General features: G+C 43.2%; 1 protein-coding gene across 1 annotated transcript in view; it reads left to right on the forward strand.

The window, feature by feature from the left end:
- Positions 1 to 17,507, forward strand: part of LOC125447937 (histone acetyltransferase KAT6A-like) — a 440,967-nt gene that overhangs the window by 132,776 nt on the left and 290,684 nt on the right. Inside the window, exon 2 of the mRNA XM_059641206.1 lies at positions 5,255 to 5,367. The gene's annotated coding sequence lies outside the window, so the exon portion shown is untranslated. The remainder of the gene's footprint in view (positions 1 to 5,254; positions 5,368 to 17,507) is intronic.

Genomic DNA, 17,507 nt, shown 5'->3' on the forward strand with positions numbered 1-17,507 from the left:
ACAATGTTCAGCACTATTTGTGACTCCTCAGATACTGAAGTAGACCATGTTCAAATACATCAATACACCTGTACAATATCCAGGTTTGAGCTGACGAATAGCAAGTAACACTCATGTCACACAAATGCCAGACAATGACTATCTCCTGTAAAAGACAATTTAACCATCACCCCATGACATTCAGTGGTGTCGCCATCACTGAATTAACATCCTGTCAGTTACCATTAACCGGAAACTCAACCGGACTCACCATATAAATATAGTGGTCATAGTGCAGGTCAGAGGCTTGGGATACTGCAGCAAGTAACTCACCTTCTGTCTCCCCAGATCTTATCCATCATTTACAAGACAGACGTTCAGACAAAAAAGCTGCAGATGCTGGAATCCAGAGGAGACAAACAGGAGGCTGGAAGATCACAGTAAGTCAGGCAGATTCTGGAGGAAAGGAGAGGTCAGTGTTTGAGTATTACCCTTCTTTAGGACTGGATGTGAGAGCACGAGGCACTGCAGATAAAGGGGTGGGGAGATGGGGTAGTGAAATAGTGGCGACAGGGGACCACCTGTTGCAGGTATGGCCTGGTTGATTGATGGGAGGGATGAATCCGGTCGGTAGATTGAGGGTAGGGTCAGTAGGTGCAATGAGAGGGAAGATGTGAGGCTGGAAGGGGAGGTGGGTGCTAGCTGGGAAGGTTACTTGAAATAATTGCTCTCAATGTTAAGTCCTCTGGGCTATAGGGTGCCCAGGCAGAAGGTGTTGTTCCTCAAATTTGTATTCTGAGTCACTGTAACACTGGAGGAGGCTGCAAACGGACATGTTGGAGGAGGTTTGGTGGAGATGGGGTGTGTAGTTGAAATGTTCAAACAATGTCCTTTTCCCCCCTCTGTCATCCAGACAGCCCTCCATCTCATCTTCTCAATTCCCCACTCCACAGCTCTAAACTACACCCCCAAAACATAATAAAGGTTGGGTCCTCCTTGTCCTCCCTTCCCATCCCACCAGCCTCTGCATCCAACGTATCATCCTCAAACACTTCTGCCAAATCCAATTAGAGTCCACACCTGGAACATCTTCCACTCTCCATCCCTCTTCTGTAAGGACCATTCCCTTTGCCACTCCTTAGATCATGCCACACTCCCCACCAACCATGCCAAACCCCAACCCCTGGTACCTTCTCCTGTAGCTGTGAAAGATGCCTCCTCCCTCACCTGCATTCAGGGCCCTAAGCAGTCCTTCCAGGTGAGACAGATCTTCACCTGTATCTCACCCAACCTGGTCTATTGGATCTGGTGCTCCCAATGTAGTCTTTTCTATACCGGTGAGACCAAACGTAGACTTGGTGACCATTTCGCTGAGCATCTTCATCTGGCCCATTACCGCTAGTCTAACCTCCCAGTCACCACTCAGTTCAAATTCATCACCCCGCTCAGCCTCTGACATGTCCATCCTTGGATTCCTCCAGTATCGCAGCAACTCAGAATGCAAATTTGAGGAACAAACCTTATCTTCTACCTGGGCGCCCTACAGCCTGGAAGACTCAACATTGAGTTCTCTAATTTCAAAACCTTCCCATCCATTCCCCGTCTCCCTTTCCAGCCCCACCTCTTCCTTTCCATTCCACCTACTGACCCGAACTTCCATCTACCAACCGGATTCATCCCTCCCATTGACCAACCAGTTTGTACCTACTGCCGGTGTCTATCGATCATCATTCCAATACCCCACTCCCCTACTCTTTATTTGCAGCTGTCCCTGCCCCCACATCCAGTTCTGAAGATGAGAAATACCCAAAATTTTGACTTCTCCTTTCCTCCAGATGCTGCCCAGCTTGCTGTGTTCTTCTGGCCTCCTGTCTGTCAACCTAGGAGTTAGGAGTGTGATGGAATACTTCCCACTTGCCTGGATGGATGGATCGATGGATACAGCACCAACAACACTCTTTATTAACACATGTAAAGTCCTTAACACTGATCCAACTCTGTGAGTTAACAGAACCTCTGACACTCCTGTTTTATATGTCGATCAGGGCTCCCTGATTGGACCAGGTTAAAAGCCCCAATCAGAGACATCACATTCTATGAGGTCCATCTGGAAAATCCCATACCAATCATTACAGTGTCCAGGTTCCGAGGTTGGTTTTTCCTGGCTGCTTGCTGGCTTCAAAAACAATACTGGGTTTGGTTAATGGTTCTCCCGTTGAATCTTGAAAATGTAACAGAAGCATTTCTGGTGGAATTTCTCTTGGACTACTACATGTCCTTTATACAGAGTCCAAGTCTTTTTGCTGTTCAGGAGTGTGATGATGATAACTGCTCTGTAAATTCTGACTTTTGCTACCTTGCTTGAAGTCTTTGCTGTCAAATTCTCATGCCATATACTGGAGAAGGTTGAGTTGAAACAACTGATCTAATGTTGGGCTTCCTTATCAATGATGTCCTTTTGAGAAAGGTCAAGCTATGGAAAGTACTCCTGATATTCAGAGATTTTCCTTCAACACATATTGGAGATTAATTATTAGACTAGACAGGTCTAGTTAATATGAAGTTTGTTTCAGGAATAATCAAAGACAGGTCGAGTTTGTTGGATGCAGAATTGAAGTGATTGAGAGCGGCTTGTCATTGAGTAACATTTGGTTTTTGTTGCCAATCAAATCCAAGAAACAATGTTGAGAATAAGACCAACAACTCTTCATTGCATTTGTTGACTTGCCCAAAGCATTTGATTCAGTGAATCATCAGGTTCTGTAGTTTATTCTCCGAAGATGTGGAAGGCCAGGAAACTTCCTTATAATTCTACAACTGCTTCCTGATACTGTAACTGCAACTGTCTTGAACAGATAACTTTCAAAACCCAGGCTGTTGTCAAACAAGGCTCAATGATAGCCTCATAGTAGTTATAATTTACCTAACACTTGTTACTCACCTTGTCAATGATCACCTGCTGACAGTTGTCAGTATTAAATACTGCCTCGATAGAAAATTCTTTAGCCATAGTCACCTCCATGCCAAAACTAAACTAAACCATCAGAGACATTCATGACCACCGTATGCAGATAACTGCAGCATCATGAGCATCCGACGCAATCAAAAATAGTTGGTGAATTATGTCTGGGGTCTGTATCTTTCAGCAGTCCTAAGGTATGTGATATTTTGCTTCACTTCAGTCAAGTAAAACATTAGAACTGAGATTAGACTGATGTTAAGGATAGGCCAGGCCACCACTTTTAGGTTGCAACAAGTTCACGGTATGTATCAAACTTACAAGGAGAATCTCAAATATTCAAGATGTATTCCACAGAGGGATGAATTGAAAATAACAACACAATTAATTTATTTTGTTTTGTTCTCACGTTGCAATTCTCCAGTTTTAACTCTGTGCACCCTCAACTTTAAATGTTTCACCATTGGACATTGTATTTTCAGTTGTTGTGGCCCATAAGTCTGGAACTTCCTTACCTCTGAAATGACATGCCTCTCTGCCTCTCCATCTCCCTTCAAAGTGTTTCTTCATGCCCAGCTCAGTTTCCAAGTTTTTGGCAATCTGCCTTTATACATTATTTTGCATATAGCTCATGTGAAATTTTAATGGTGGCCACTGAAGAAGGTCATCTAAGATTATGACGGGATCTTGATCAACTGTGCCAGTGGGGCAAGGAATGGCAAATAGAAGCTTAATTCAGATAAATATGAGGTGTTGCATTTTAGAAAGATACATCAGGCCAGGACTTACACGGTTAATGGTAGGGCCCTGGGGAGTGTTGTCAAACAGAGAGACCTAAGTGTGCAGGCATGTAGTTCCTTGAAAGTGGTATCACAAGTCAGGGTGGTGAAGAAGACATTTGGCATGCTTGCCTTCATCTGTTTGAGCATTGAGTAAATGAGTTTGAACGCCATATTACGGCTGTACAAGACATTAATAAGGCTACATTTGAAGTACTGCATACAATTCTGGTCACCCTGTTATAGGAAAGATATTATTAAACTGGAAAGGATGCAAAAAAAGATTGACAAGGATGTTACCGAAAATGGAAGGTTTCAGTTATAAGAAGAGACTGGAAAGGCTGGGACTTTTTTCCAGGAGCGGAGGACACTGAGGTGATCTTACGGAGGTTTATAAAATCATGATGGGCAGAGATAAGGTAAGTAAGGCCTTTTCCCCAGGGTAGGGGAGTCCAAAACTGGAGGGTATAGGCATAAGGTAAAAGGGGAAAGATTTAAAAGGGACCTGAGGGTGACATTTTCACACAGAGGGTGGTGCATATATGGAACAAGCTGCCAGAGGAAGTCGCAGAGGCAGTGACAATTACAACATTTGGACAGGTACTTCTGGCTTACAAAGGCCTAGAGGGGCCATGGGACAAATGCAGGAAAATAGCTCCGTTTAGGACATTGGGTCAGCACGGACAATTTGGGCCAATGGGCCTGTTTCCATGCTGTATGACTCACTGACTCTCTGGCTCCATGACTGTGTTTGACATGTCTTAGTACATCAAAGATGTTACATAAGTACGCATTGCTGTGGTGACAATACTGGAAAGACAGCACATATGACCCATTCTTCCTTCACTTGTTGGCATGATAAGTGAAAGAAAGAATGAAGTCAGAAGGAAAGAGACCAGGTTGAGTTGGCAAGTTTCCTTGTCTGAGGGACATATGTAACCTGTTGGACTTTTGTGACAATCTGGCAGCTTTCACAATTACTTTTCTGATGCCAGCCCATAACTTATCCTGTTTATTGAGTTTAATTTCATAACTCACAATCAATTTAGGATGGTAGCTTCAAAGCTGTTCGTCCAGCATCATAATCATTAATCTACTGGGGAATACCATGCTGTACATTCCAAAACCCATTCACTGTTGCTGCGATCTACACTCCTGTCTCTAGTGCAAAATACAGTTCGCGCTTTTAGAATATAGCATTTAGTTAAGTTACTCAATGCTTATTAATACGACATTCCTGAGCATAATTTATCCAAAAGGTGTAATGCATTGGCATGTGGTGTGGATGTTGTGATGCTTTGTAACACACAGGATATACTACATAGAAATACATGCTGCAGTAGTTCATACTGCAGTGTTTTATCAAACGATTTCATTTGGCATTAAGTATCATAATGGTCTATTTTCCGCGAAACAACAAGCTCTGCCTTATTACAGCTATTTTGTTTTCTGTGTGGCTGCAGACTCTGCCTTAACAGCAGATTATTTTATCAAATGGTGCATGGATGTTAAACTATTGACCTTTTTTTAAACATAGACACCTTCAGGATTATCTTGTGACCCCCTTGCCTCCAGAGCCCAGAGCTGCCATCTGCTCGCTGTAATACATCCTTCAGTAAGGCTTCAGAAAAACAGGCACACTGCTCTGAGGTGAGTCATGCCATAATTACAGCCTAACGGTCCTTATAAAGGCTGCGGCTGGAAAGGAAAACAAGCTGACTGGCTCTTCTGAATGAACGCTGCCCATTTTCTGCCCCGGTTGTCGTAGTTACCAGACAGTGGTCACATTGGCTTTGTTGTGTGCCGTACAGTATGCAGCAGCTGACTGAGCTTCCTCCTCTGACAGTTTCCCTGACAGATGTTATTCGTTAGACATTAAAAGGCCGTGTGGGATTGTGAGAGCGGATCACTTGTGATAGCATAAAGAGAAACTCTCAGATTTCTGATTTTCCACCCCACCCCCCAACCCGCCAACAACCTCTCTTCATATTTTAAATGACAGCATCTCCCTTTCTTTGGCCTCCATAAGCCTCTTTCACAATGATGAAATATGTGTTGTGGAAAGCTCCTTTCAGTCCGCTACCCTGTAGTTGGGAGGTGATAACTGTATGATGGCCCAGTGAGTTTCCATTTGTACTTAAATGTGTGTTTTGATTCTTCATAGTAGGAAGACATGAGAGAACTGGTAATACTGTTTTCACTGCCAATGTCATTACACTTGCCCATCTGGTGAGAGTCTTTATATTCTATTTATATTTTGCACATTGTACTGATGTCAGCTGTGGTAGAGAAGAGTGGTGGGAGTCTCCATAATTGGCTTCAGCACCCTGGGGGAAGGAAGAAAACAGAATTCTGGCTGTCGATTACAGCTGTAAAGTGTGTTTTTTTTGTAAAAATGTGGGTAAGGTCAGGACTGGGGCCTGCTTTATAGCCTTCTAACGGAAAAACAGCCTAACCTTCATAAAAAGCAATAATGGTTGCTTAGTCAGGGTAGCACTAGATACAACTGTGCAGCCACACTCCAACTAAAGCCATAAGGAGCAAAACATTTCAGAAACATTTTCTCTGAAAGCTTCTCACCCTTCTGTCTCCACAACAGAGTACCTAGCTCTGTTTTTGTGCTCCCCGTGATTGTGCAGAGCTGAAACATATTAAACTAGCATCCAGAGACAACCTTTCCTCTCTGCATTGGTAAACATTGATATATATTCTGTTCTTCACCCGGTAACTCAGGCAAAAATGGGAACCTTTGAGGACTGCCAGATTTGATCCTGTGTTCTTCACATCACATCAAACAGAACTTAGATTGAGAAAGCACTTTATAAACAGGTGGCCGCTTACTATTTTATAATGAATGGGTTATTTCTGAAATGCAGACATTGTGCTATGAATGTTCCTGTCCAGTGAAATGGGCAGGCTTAATGCAAGGCTTATGCTGGCCATGACACATTCAGCCCATCCCTATCAAGGGAGACTTGACTAGTTTAATGCGCGACAGAAGATTTTTGAAAGGTTTCGCCACCACAGGAAGGGATGTGACTCTGCTGCATCCATACTGATTGTCTCCCAAGGTGTCTCTCGTAACCAGCTTCTGGTTTGGCTAAGCCATAAAGTGGGAACTCACAAAGAAACAGGGGAAAGTCAAGCAGTACAGACGCATCCCCTTGGGGTGGGCTTAGAATTAGCAAAAACAGAAAATATTATTTAACTGAATAATTAAAAGTGATATTTTATGGAATATGCCTGAACAACAGTTGTTACAATTACAGTCAGAGCATTAGAGCATTGAATGCCTGTACTGGATCCAATTGATTGGGATAATGCTGGAATTTACCATTAAGAGGACGCTAGTGTGCTTTTCTCTGTTGCACTGTTTATCAAGGTTGTCTTTTGTTTGAAAGGAAACATACAGATGGCAAGTGTGTCTTTTCTGTACCTGTGCATACTTAACATCAAAACAAATTACAGCCAGGTAGACGCACCTCAGTGGTGTATCCATGTGAGTCATTCTTTGAAAGAAAAGATGTATTTTACATGGGAGGTGTGGTTTGGTGTAGCTGGCTAGAGCATGGTTCTATTGGCACACAAGAAAGAATTTTCAGCTTCCCCAACTCTTAGCAGAAAGGTGACTGAACCGCGATAATGGGTTGACTTGATGGTCATTTTTGAACAGGCTCCTGCTCCACCAGTCCCTCATGGTAAAACAGTTGCAAGCCAGCAAGGCCCTTTAAAGTACCTCCTTCAGAGCTGTGAGGCTCTTGACCCTGACATACGTTACTGCTGGCAACCTCCTCTTTGTGCTGATGGGTCAGCTCTTGGCCTCATTCCCCCACCCCACTGGCAAGCTGCTGTTTCTGCCTGAAACAGTTCACGTCTATTGGGCTGCGAAGAAAGACAACTGGTCTGACATGCTGTCTCTTGTTCCCAGCAGCTGAGTTAGTATTGACCCTGCAATGTCACAGCTCATCAGTTCCCAGACTCCATTGTTCCAATGTGATGGTTACAAACTGGAACACAGCTGATTTCTTCGGGGACAGAAAGGAGAAGCAAACAGCATGCATTACAATCTGGTCATGTGAACTTATTTATTACTGTATCATGGTGTTATCACTTGCATTATTTTCCTGTTCTCCATCCATAATAAATTGTACCTCTGTGTCACACTGTTGCTGACTAACAGCTTGCATGAGTTACCTGCCCTCGGTCCTCAGCCAGCGCATTTTTAAACAGACTGTTAGGAAGTGCAAGCATACAAGCCAGAATGAGTTGCAATTCCTGTTGCAAAGTGCAGCAACTCTTCTCCTCAGCAACCAGGCTGAGGATGAGGATGCTGTCTACAAAGAATCATCAGGCAAATCATATCCCTCCATCTGTGCCAGTTCCTTTCCTTTTTAAATCACGTAGCTGTCACTGAATCTACAGGCTGCAACGTGTCGGTTTGAGCCAAAATCTGAAAGCAGAACACAAGGCCTTCAGCTAATGGCAGAAAGCCCACAAATCCTAGTGGATGCAAATGAATAACTATGGACTCCAAAATGCCCACCTACACATCGTAGGAGATTGTGAGCACCAAGTCAGAGATCCTTAAGTGAACTATTGATGGATTCCACAAAATAACGTGTCTTTTTCCTTTAGTTTAGTCACTCCCAGATAATGAGATATCCTTCAGCCTGCTTTTCATGCTCGTTTCCTTCGAAACCAGCTCTCACACCTGCCCACAGCTTCACTTCCCAGACTGCTCAGTGTAGGGCCAGACAAATTTCCTGCTCCACCACAATCAGGGACTTGGCCATCTAGTGCTTACTCCTCACCAGCTGCGTTCATGTATCGCCTGAATTTGGGAATGGTTCAACCAAAAGGCATTAAGACTTTGAGCAGAGGCTGAAATCCCCTCCATCCTGCAGCTTGAAATTCTGGGAAGGAACTGTATTTTGAAAGAAGATTGTTCTGTAGTGTCAATGTTGTATTATAATGCCTAGGAGTATGCTCGTGTTTCAGTCACCTAAGGTCATCATTAACACATAGATAATTTCCTGAATTGATATATGACGGTTAGATCCAGAGGAAACCCCTAAAAAATTCAACAATTTTCAAGGAAGTGCGTCCCAACACAATTACATTTTTCTCATTTCCCAAACAAGATAAACTGTTGTCTTGGCATGAGATTCGAAATTTTGTGTCAATTAATTCCTGAACTGGGACTGCTTAGATCCTTTCAAACAGAATCTTGCACCATTCAGGGTCATTCCATCCATTTGCACTGACCTGAAAGTTGAAAGGTGACTGAAACTGTCACATGCTCTGCAGTTTATAGGATGTAACAAGTTGAGTTTGCAGCAATCTCCAAAACTCTGGCCTGTTCAGGGCATAGCAAGTAAATACAATCTTCCCACATTTTTTGGCTAAATCAAGATGCTGTCCTTATTTCACCAAAAATATTTACACTTTGTGGCCAATAATCCTTGACCTGTGCATTTGGCATGAGTAACTTTGAAGCAACTGCAAATTACGACAGCAAAGAAATTACTATTGGAGCTACAGTGAATAGCAACATCATTGCAAATTAGTTTCAGGAATGTGGAAGGGTACCACGTTCTTGCTGTAGACATGTAAAAGCTTGAGGTAGCATGTAAGAGGCTTGCACATTCCGAAGTTTGATAGTGGTGAAGGCAAAGGTAGGCATAGATCGATTTACTCCTGACTCTGATTTATCTAATAAACAGTTTCACGCATAGTCTTTCTGCTCTAACTTGCAGGAATACAGTCCAGTAATCAACTATACTTTGCTGTCCCGACAGTATCTCTGGTCTCCAAAATTCAATGATATCCCCAAACTGCTGACAGCCATCTGGAGGCAGAGTACCTGAGCCATATAGCATTGCCTTTTTGTATTGAAATGCAGTTGTGTACAAGCATCTGTCTTGGTCTGCTGTAATCATGTGTGCTTCACCTTGATACACACACCTTTTCTGTAGACATCTTAAGTTTCACTTCACGAGGGTGGCACTGTGGTTAGCACTGCTGCCACATAATGCCAGTGACCTGGGTTCAATTCTCCGCCTTGGGTGACCATCCATGTGGAGCTTGCACGATCTCCCCGTGTCTGGGTGCTCTGGCTTCCTTCTTGAGTCCAAAGATGTGCAGGTGGTGTGGATTGGCCATGGGAAATAGAGTGATAGGGTCAGTGTGGGTCTGGGTGGAACATCTCTTTGGAGAATTGGTGTGGACTTGATGGGCCAAATGGTCTGCTTCCACACATTAGGGAGTCTGTAATTCTGCTTCAATAAAGTCCTTATGATGAACACATTGCTGTGTGGTACACTCGAAACATCACCAAAGCGGATTGAATGTTGAGCCAATGCCATTTACATTTTATTTCTCAAAGAGAAAATTCACTGCTTTATCTTGGTTAGATTACTCTCCATTTCTTAATTGAACACTTGTGACTGGAATCACAAACTGCCTGAAGCAGGAGCCAATTAAGTTCAAACTCCAGATCATCAGCACCTCGCTCTTCTTCAAACTCCCACCTGTGCTCATTTCACAGTCACTGCCACCCTGAGTTTCCTTCCTTTCACTAGCTTTCTCCAGATGGCAATCCTTAAAATTCACACCAACAAAAACAACTCCTGTTAATAAACTGAAACAAATTAATTCTGATAGAGGCTGCCCTTATAATGTACCGAGGTTCTGCTTTTTCCAAGGGCTTGTTGCCCACCTGGTCATAATTATTTCTTTTGCTGCCTCCTTGTTACTAACAGTTTGACATCCACACAGAGACAGGAAACAAGTTCAACATAAGGATAAGTGCAGTTGTATACTAACTGCTGCGTGTCCTTCATCACAATCCTGAAATTGCTTTCTGATACCAGGACCACAAGATTCAGCGTGGAAACCTAAACAGTTGCATTCAAAATCTGGACTGGTGTCAAGGAAGGCTATGTGATCTGTCTGACAGTGGCTATTCATCTCATCAAAGATCAGCTGCCTGCTGATGTATGTATTAAATACAGCCCAAATGAAAGACTCTTTAACCTTGATCACCTCTGGTGAGAAAAATAAACTGACCACCAAAGATATACAAGATCTACAGTTTGCAATGACCGAACTGTGGTTGCCCAACCTCAAGCAGACTTGCACGTCACTCCCAAGCTCTTCAATTTTGTACACAAGAGACTGTCACTGAATACTACCAAAACAAAACACATATATCAACCCAGACCTGGCCAGTTGCAGGAATTCTGTTGTGTGTTGAGCAATTCCCATAGCTTGGAGGCTGCCTCTCTCAAAAAGCTACGTGACAAAGAGATCTAACAATTACACCGGCTCATTCTTCCATAACACACGTAAGCAAGTCTTTGTCAACATAAATCCTTATGTTCGGAGCATTGTCAACACCAGCCCCCTTTACTGCAGAGAGACCTGTATTAGTGGCACAGAACAGCACAAGAGAATGCCATCAACAATGTCTCTAGTGCTTACACCACATTCAATGGAAGCACTATCAAGCAGAACAAAAACAAAGTTACAGGAAAAACTCAGCAGGTCTGGCAGCATCTGTGGAGGAGAAAACAGAGTTAATGTTTTGGGTCCGGTGACCCTTCCTCAGAACAGAATCTGTCAAACAGATGCAAGTGTCCTTGATGCAAGCTCTGCAGATCTCCTGCAAAGTTAAGCCTGCATTCTCCAGAGTTTTGAAGAATAAGAGGTGCTCTCATTGTAACTTACAAAATATTTAAAGGGGTAGGTGGGGTAGATGCAGATAAGGTGTGTTCCTGGTTGAGGAGTCCCAAACTGTAGGGCACAACTTAAAAATCAGTTGAATTCCACTTGGGACTGAGAAGAGGAGAATGTTTTATTACTCAGATGTTTGCGAACCTTTGGAATTCTTGACCATAGAGGGCTCTGGAAGTTCAGTCTTTTATTTTATTTTAGGTTGAAATTGATAGATTTCTGACCTCTGATGGCATAAACGATTAAGGGGATAGCATGGGTAAAAGGCATTGAGGTGTTCGAGCAACCATAATTGCATTAAATGACAAATAGACTTGATGAGCTGAAATAACCTACTCCTGTTTCTAGGTTCTGTGTTCCTAAAGTCAGTGATGACGAAAGTCAGTGCCTGATTAGCCAAAAATGCTTCTCCCACCAGGTCCTGTTTTGTCCACTCTCAAATGATCAGAATACTGAGAGAGGATAACATTGTTTTCAAACCCACTGTGAAGGTCTCCTACAAGTCTGGCAGCTTTGACATTAATGACATAAAGCTGACTACAAATGGTTCAAAATTCCAAAAAAAACAGCTTTGCCTATTGAACTGCATCATTATTTGAGTCCAAATCCCTTTAAAATGAGGCAGCATGGTGAGAAATAAGGGAAGAAAAGGAAGCAAATCCTGCACTTTGGATCCCACTACATTGTGAAACATTGTGCTATTTGTGCTCAAAGATCTGGGGATGGAGAATCAATATGTTGAGTCACATGAAGACCATGGCAGAAGCTTTACACGCTGAATATACATCAAGCCGTGAAGTGAGGGACAATCAGCTGTGTGTGATGTGGCTACACACACATACAGACCAGGATATTTTGACCACACCAGTCTAACACACATTCTGACCACACCCGTCAGCACTCACAGCTAACCCTGGAAAGGTCCACTTGAAGATTTTTTTTACACCTTGTGGACTTAGACCAATTGCCTAACATTTGAAAAAAACAATTGCAAATTTGAGCTCTTCTTTTCCTCCCAAATGAATCATGATGATTAATCATCTAACAATAATATAATGTAATTCTCGGTTAATCTGAAGACAAAGGGAATATTCTGGGGCCCTCGGTTCGAATCCTGCCATGGCAGATGGTGGAATTTGAATTCAATAAAATTCTTGAAACTGGAGTCCAATGATGGCCATTGCTGATGGTTGGAAAAACCCATCTGGTTCACTGATCACCTTTAAGGAAGGAAACAGCCAACCTAACCTGGTCTAGCCTACATGTGACTCCTGAGCCATAGCAATGAAGTCGATTGTTAACTGTAACTAACTCTGGGCAATTAGGGATGGGCAATAAATGCTGGCATTGTGAGCGATACCCCTTTCTCAAGAATTAATTTTTTAAAATTCCAAAAAGATTTCAGTCTGGAGGAGCACAGTGCAAGTGGCAAGGTGTCATTTCTCATTGTTTTCACATTATGAAACCTTGGCTTTCTTTTGCCCTCATGGTTCAGTTTTTCTCTTTCTCTGTCTTTCAAAATACTGCTCAAAGATATCGGTCATATGATTCCTAAAATATCCAGAGAAACAAAATTCAGCCTCATTACATGAATCTGCATCAACACAGGGGTTTTATTTGTCTATTTGTGGTATAGGTACAGCTGAGATTAAGTGTAAGAAAGGAATAGATAGCTTCTGAAATTGACCTTTTCGAAACATATTCTAGCATGAAATTCAGTGTTGGTAACTTGTGAATGAATCAAATCTTCAAAATGATATCTCTTGTACAAGAGATCCTGGCTGGACATTTTCACATTTACAAGGCAAGCTTCCACCTGAAAAAAATCTGTCACACAATTATCTGAGACACAACTTCTTTGTTAATATCCGCAGCAGGAAAGGTTTCACTGCCATTGCCCTTTTTCAAAATAAAAATGTGATATTTCTTTCTGATGTTATTTTTCATTTTCTTTCTCTTACTCTGCGTTCCAAGTGGAGCTTTCAAACCCGAGATTTTCTTGTGACAGAGACAATTTTCTGCTCCTTCCCTATCACCCATACTTCACTAAAACTGCAGATATTTTTTTAATATCAACAGATTAGATTCTTCCAATGTTTTTCAGGCCAACATTCCATTCTTCAGCTCAGACTCAACCAAATACCAAGTCCACTTCACCTATCACTCCTTTGTTGGAGAAATTCTGGCATCCTGAGAGCCGATTCTGAAGAGACAGAATAGGAGTCAAAGGACTTTTTCCTGTTGAAATTAAGGGTGACTTGGTGACAGGATACTGACCTCCGTGGAGTTATGTCAAAAACTTTCCAAATCTCTCTATTTCTCAAACTCAGGCATTTTCTGCATCCTTCCCTCCATCTGTTCCAACTTTTACAGCTCTGCTTTTAGTCATCTGTGTCACACAGTCTTCCTAAACCTTCCCTACTTTCATTCTCACCTTAATGCATACCACTTTGACCAACAACTCTGATAGGTCCTATTTGGCATAAATTCTATCCTGAATATATCTCCATGAAAAACTTCAGAATTTTTATTTACAATGCAGTCCTATCTAAATGTGAATTGCTGTCATTCTGAATGTACTCTTCAACTTTCAATATCACATGTTTACGTAAGACAGCACAAATACAATTTCAGGAAAGGATGATCAAACACCTTGGCTACTTTGGTAGCATCCTGGAATACAAAAGCATCTAGAAGTGGGAGAGGTGACACTGCAGGTCTTTTTCAAGCTCAAACCTAGTCAACATTGATAAAATATTTTTCTCCCTTTTCACTGAGTCCCATATTGCAGACCAGAAAATCTCATAAAAATCTCACACTGTATGGTCAGGAGCGGGATATCATTGGCGAAAGGCCCATTTCTAATTGCAAAAATGAATAATTGGTAAAACAGAATCTGTCGGGTATCTTGGACAACTATTTACCCACATGGATCAAATTTCAGAAAACTCTTGAAATCGGTACCTTCTGGTTCCAACCTCAACAAATAAAACATCAGCAAAAACAAAGTTTCTGGAAAAGCTCAGTCGGTCTGGAAGCAGCTGTGAAGGGAAAAACAGGGTTGACATTTCGGGTCCAGTGACCCTTCCTCAGAACTGATGGTAGCTGGGAAAACATCAGTTTATATTTATATTTATATTATATTTATATTTATATTTATATTATAGGAAGGGGAATGGGGTAGGGAGTGAACGATAGGATGGAGCCTAAAGAGAGAGAAGAGCAGTTGAATCAACGAAGAAGGTGATAGTGATCTGGCTTGGAGGATGAACAAAATGTTAATGGGGACTGTTAATGACTAACAACAGGGGGTGTGTCATTGGCAGGCTAACTGATAACAAGGCCTGGTGTGTGGGGTGGGGGGCTGGGACATGGGAAAGTTTAGGCCGTCAAATTATTGAACTCAATATTGAATCCAGAGGGCTGTAGGATCCCCAAATGGAAATTGAAGTGTTGTTCCTCCAGCTTGCATTGAACTTTGTGAGAACATTGCCGCAAGCCAGAGACAGAGATGTTGGCCAGGGAACAGGGTGGTGCGTTAACATGGCAGGCAACAGATAGTTCAGGGTCTTTTTTGTGAGCAGAATGTAGAAGTTCTGCGAAGCAGTCGCCAAGTCTATGCTTTGTTTCCCCAATGTAGAGGAGGCCACATTATGAATGGCGAATGCAGTTGACTAGATTCTGGGAAGTGAGGGTGAAATGTTGCTTCATCTGGAAGGTACGTTTGGGCACTTGGATACTGGGGACGGAGGAGGTAAATGGGCAGGTGTTGCACCTTTGTGTTTAAATATGTAAATCAATTACCTACCTTAGTTACAGTGTGAATGAATACATGTATATGTATGTATGAAACGGGTGCATAAGTGCATAGGCGATGGCCTAGCATTATTATCGTTGGACTTTAATCCAGAAACCCACCTAATGTTCTGAGGACCTGGGTTGTATCTCAGCACAGCAGATGATGAAATTTATGTTCAATAAAAAACAAATAGCCTGGAATTCAGTATCCACTGATCACCATGAAATCATTGCCAATTGTTGTTGGTTTACTAATGTCCCTCAGGGACAGAAATCTGCCATCCTCACCCGGTCTGGCCTGCATGTGACTTCACACCCACAACAATGTGGTTGACTCCCAGGAGCCCTCTGAAATGGCCTAGCAAGCCACTCAGTTCTATCAATCACTACAAAGTCTCAAAGAAGTGAAACCAGATGGATTACCTGGCATTGACACAGGCACCGGAAAAGACCACAGCAGAAACAGCCCTGTTGATCCGACAAAGTCCACCTCACTAACATCTGGGCACTCCTGCCAAAAGTGGGAAAGCTGTCTCATAGACGAGTTAAGCTTGACATCGTCATACTCATTGAATCACACCCCCCAGAACATGTCCCAGACACCACCATCGCCATCCCTAGATATGTCCTGTCTCACTGGGTGGCACAGAGGTATACAGTTGGGAGAGAGTTGCTCTGAGAGTCCTGAACATTAAATCCTGACTCCATGAAGTCTCTTCCCTTCAGGTTAAACATGGGCAAGGAAACCTCCAGTCAATCACCATTTCCCGTCCTCCCTCAGGTGATAAATCGTTACTTGTCCACGTTGAACAACTCTTAGAGGAAACCCTGAGGATGACAAGGGCACAAAGTGTACCCTGGGTGGGAGATTTCAATGTCCACCACAAAATTGGCTCAGCAGCAGTACTACAGATCGAGCTGGTCAGGTCCTAAAGGATGTTGCTGCTAGACTGGGTCTGCGGCAGGTGGTGAGGAAGCCAACAAGAGGGAAAAGCAGACTTGACCTCATCCTCATCAATCTGCCAGCTGCAGGTACATCTGTCCATGACAGTATCAGTAAGAGTGACCACCACACAGTCTTTGGGGAAACAAAGTCCCACCTTCACATTGAGAATAGCCTCCATCGTGTTGTGTGGCATTATCACCGTGCTAAATGGGGCAGACTTCATACAGATCTAGCAACTCAACACTGGGCATCCATGAGGTGCTGTGGACCATCAGCAGCAGCAGAATTGTACTCCAGCACAATCTGTAGCCTCATGGCCCGACATATCTCCCACTCAACCATTACCGTCAAGCCAGGGGATCAACCCTGGTTCAATGGAGAGTGCAGGAGGTTGTGCCAGGGGCAGCACCAGGTGTACCTGAAAATGAGGTATCAACCTGGTGAAGCCACCAAACAGGACTACTTGCACGCTAAACAGCGAAAGCAGCAAGTGATTGACAGAGCTAAGTGATCCCACAACCAGTGGATCAGATCTCAGCTCTGCAGTCCTGCCACATCCAGTCATGAATGGTGGTGGACAATTAAACAACTCACTGGAGGAGAAGGCTAAACAAACATCCCCATCCTTAATGATGGAAGAGCCCGGCACATCAGTGCAAAAGATAAGGCTGAAACGTACGCAGCAATCTTCAGCCAGAAGTGCTGAGTGGATGATCCATCTTGGTGTCATCTAGTGGTCCCCAGCATCACAGATACCACTCTTCAGCTAATTTGATCCGCTCCACATGATATCAAGGAATGGTTGGAGACGCTGGATACTGCAAAGGCTACAGGCCCTGACAACAGTCCTGCAATAGTACTGAAGATTTGTGCTGGCCGCTCCCTTAGCCAAGCAGTTCCGGCACATTAAAACACTGGCATCTACCTGGCAATGTGGAAAATTGCCCAAGAATGCCCTGTACACAAAAAGCAGGACAAATCCAACCCGGCCAATTCCCGCCCCATCAGTGTCCTCTCGATCATCAGTAAAGTGATGAAAGGTGTCATCAATAGTGCTGTCAAGCAGTACCTGCTCAGAAATAACCTGCTCAGAGACACCCAGTTTGGGTTCTGCCAGATCCACTCAGTTCCTGATCCCATTACAGCCTCAGTTCAAAGATGGACAAAAGAGTTGAATTGCAGAGTGAGGTGAGACAGGCCATGATATCAAGGCTGCATTTGACTGAGTGTAGCATCATGGAGCCCTAGCAAAAGTGGAATCAATGGATATCAGGGAGTAAAGGCTCCGGTAGCTGGAGTCATTCCTGACACA

Source organism: Stegostoma tigrinum, chromosome 40 (assembly GCF_030684315.1).
Source record: "Stegostoma tigrinum isolate sSteTig4 chromosome 40, sSteTig4.hap1, whole genome shotgun sequence".
Taxonomy (NCBI): Eukaryota; Metazoa; Chordata; class Chondrichthyes; order Orectolobiformes; family Stegostomatidae; genus Stegostoma; species Stegostoma tigrinum.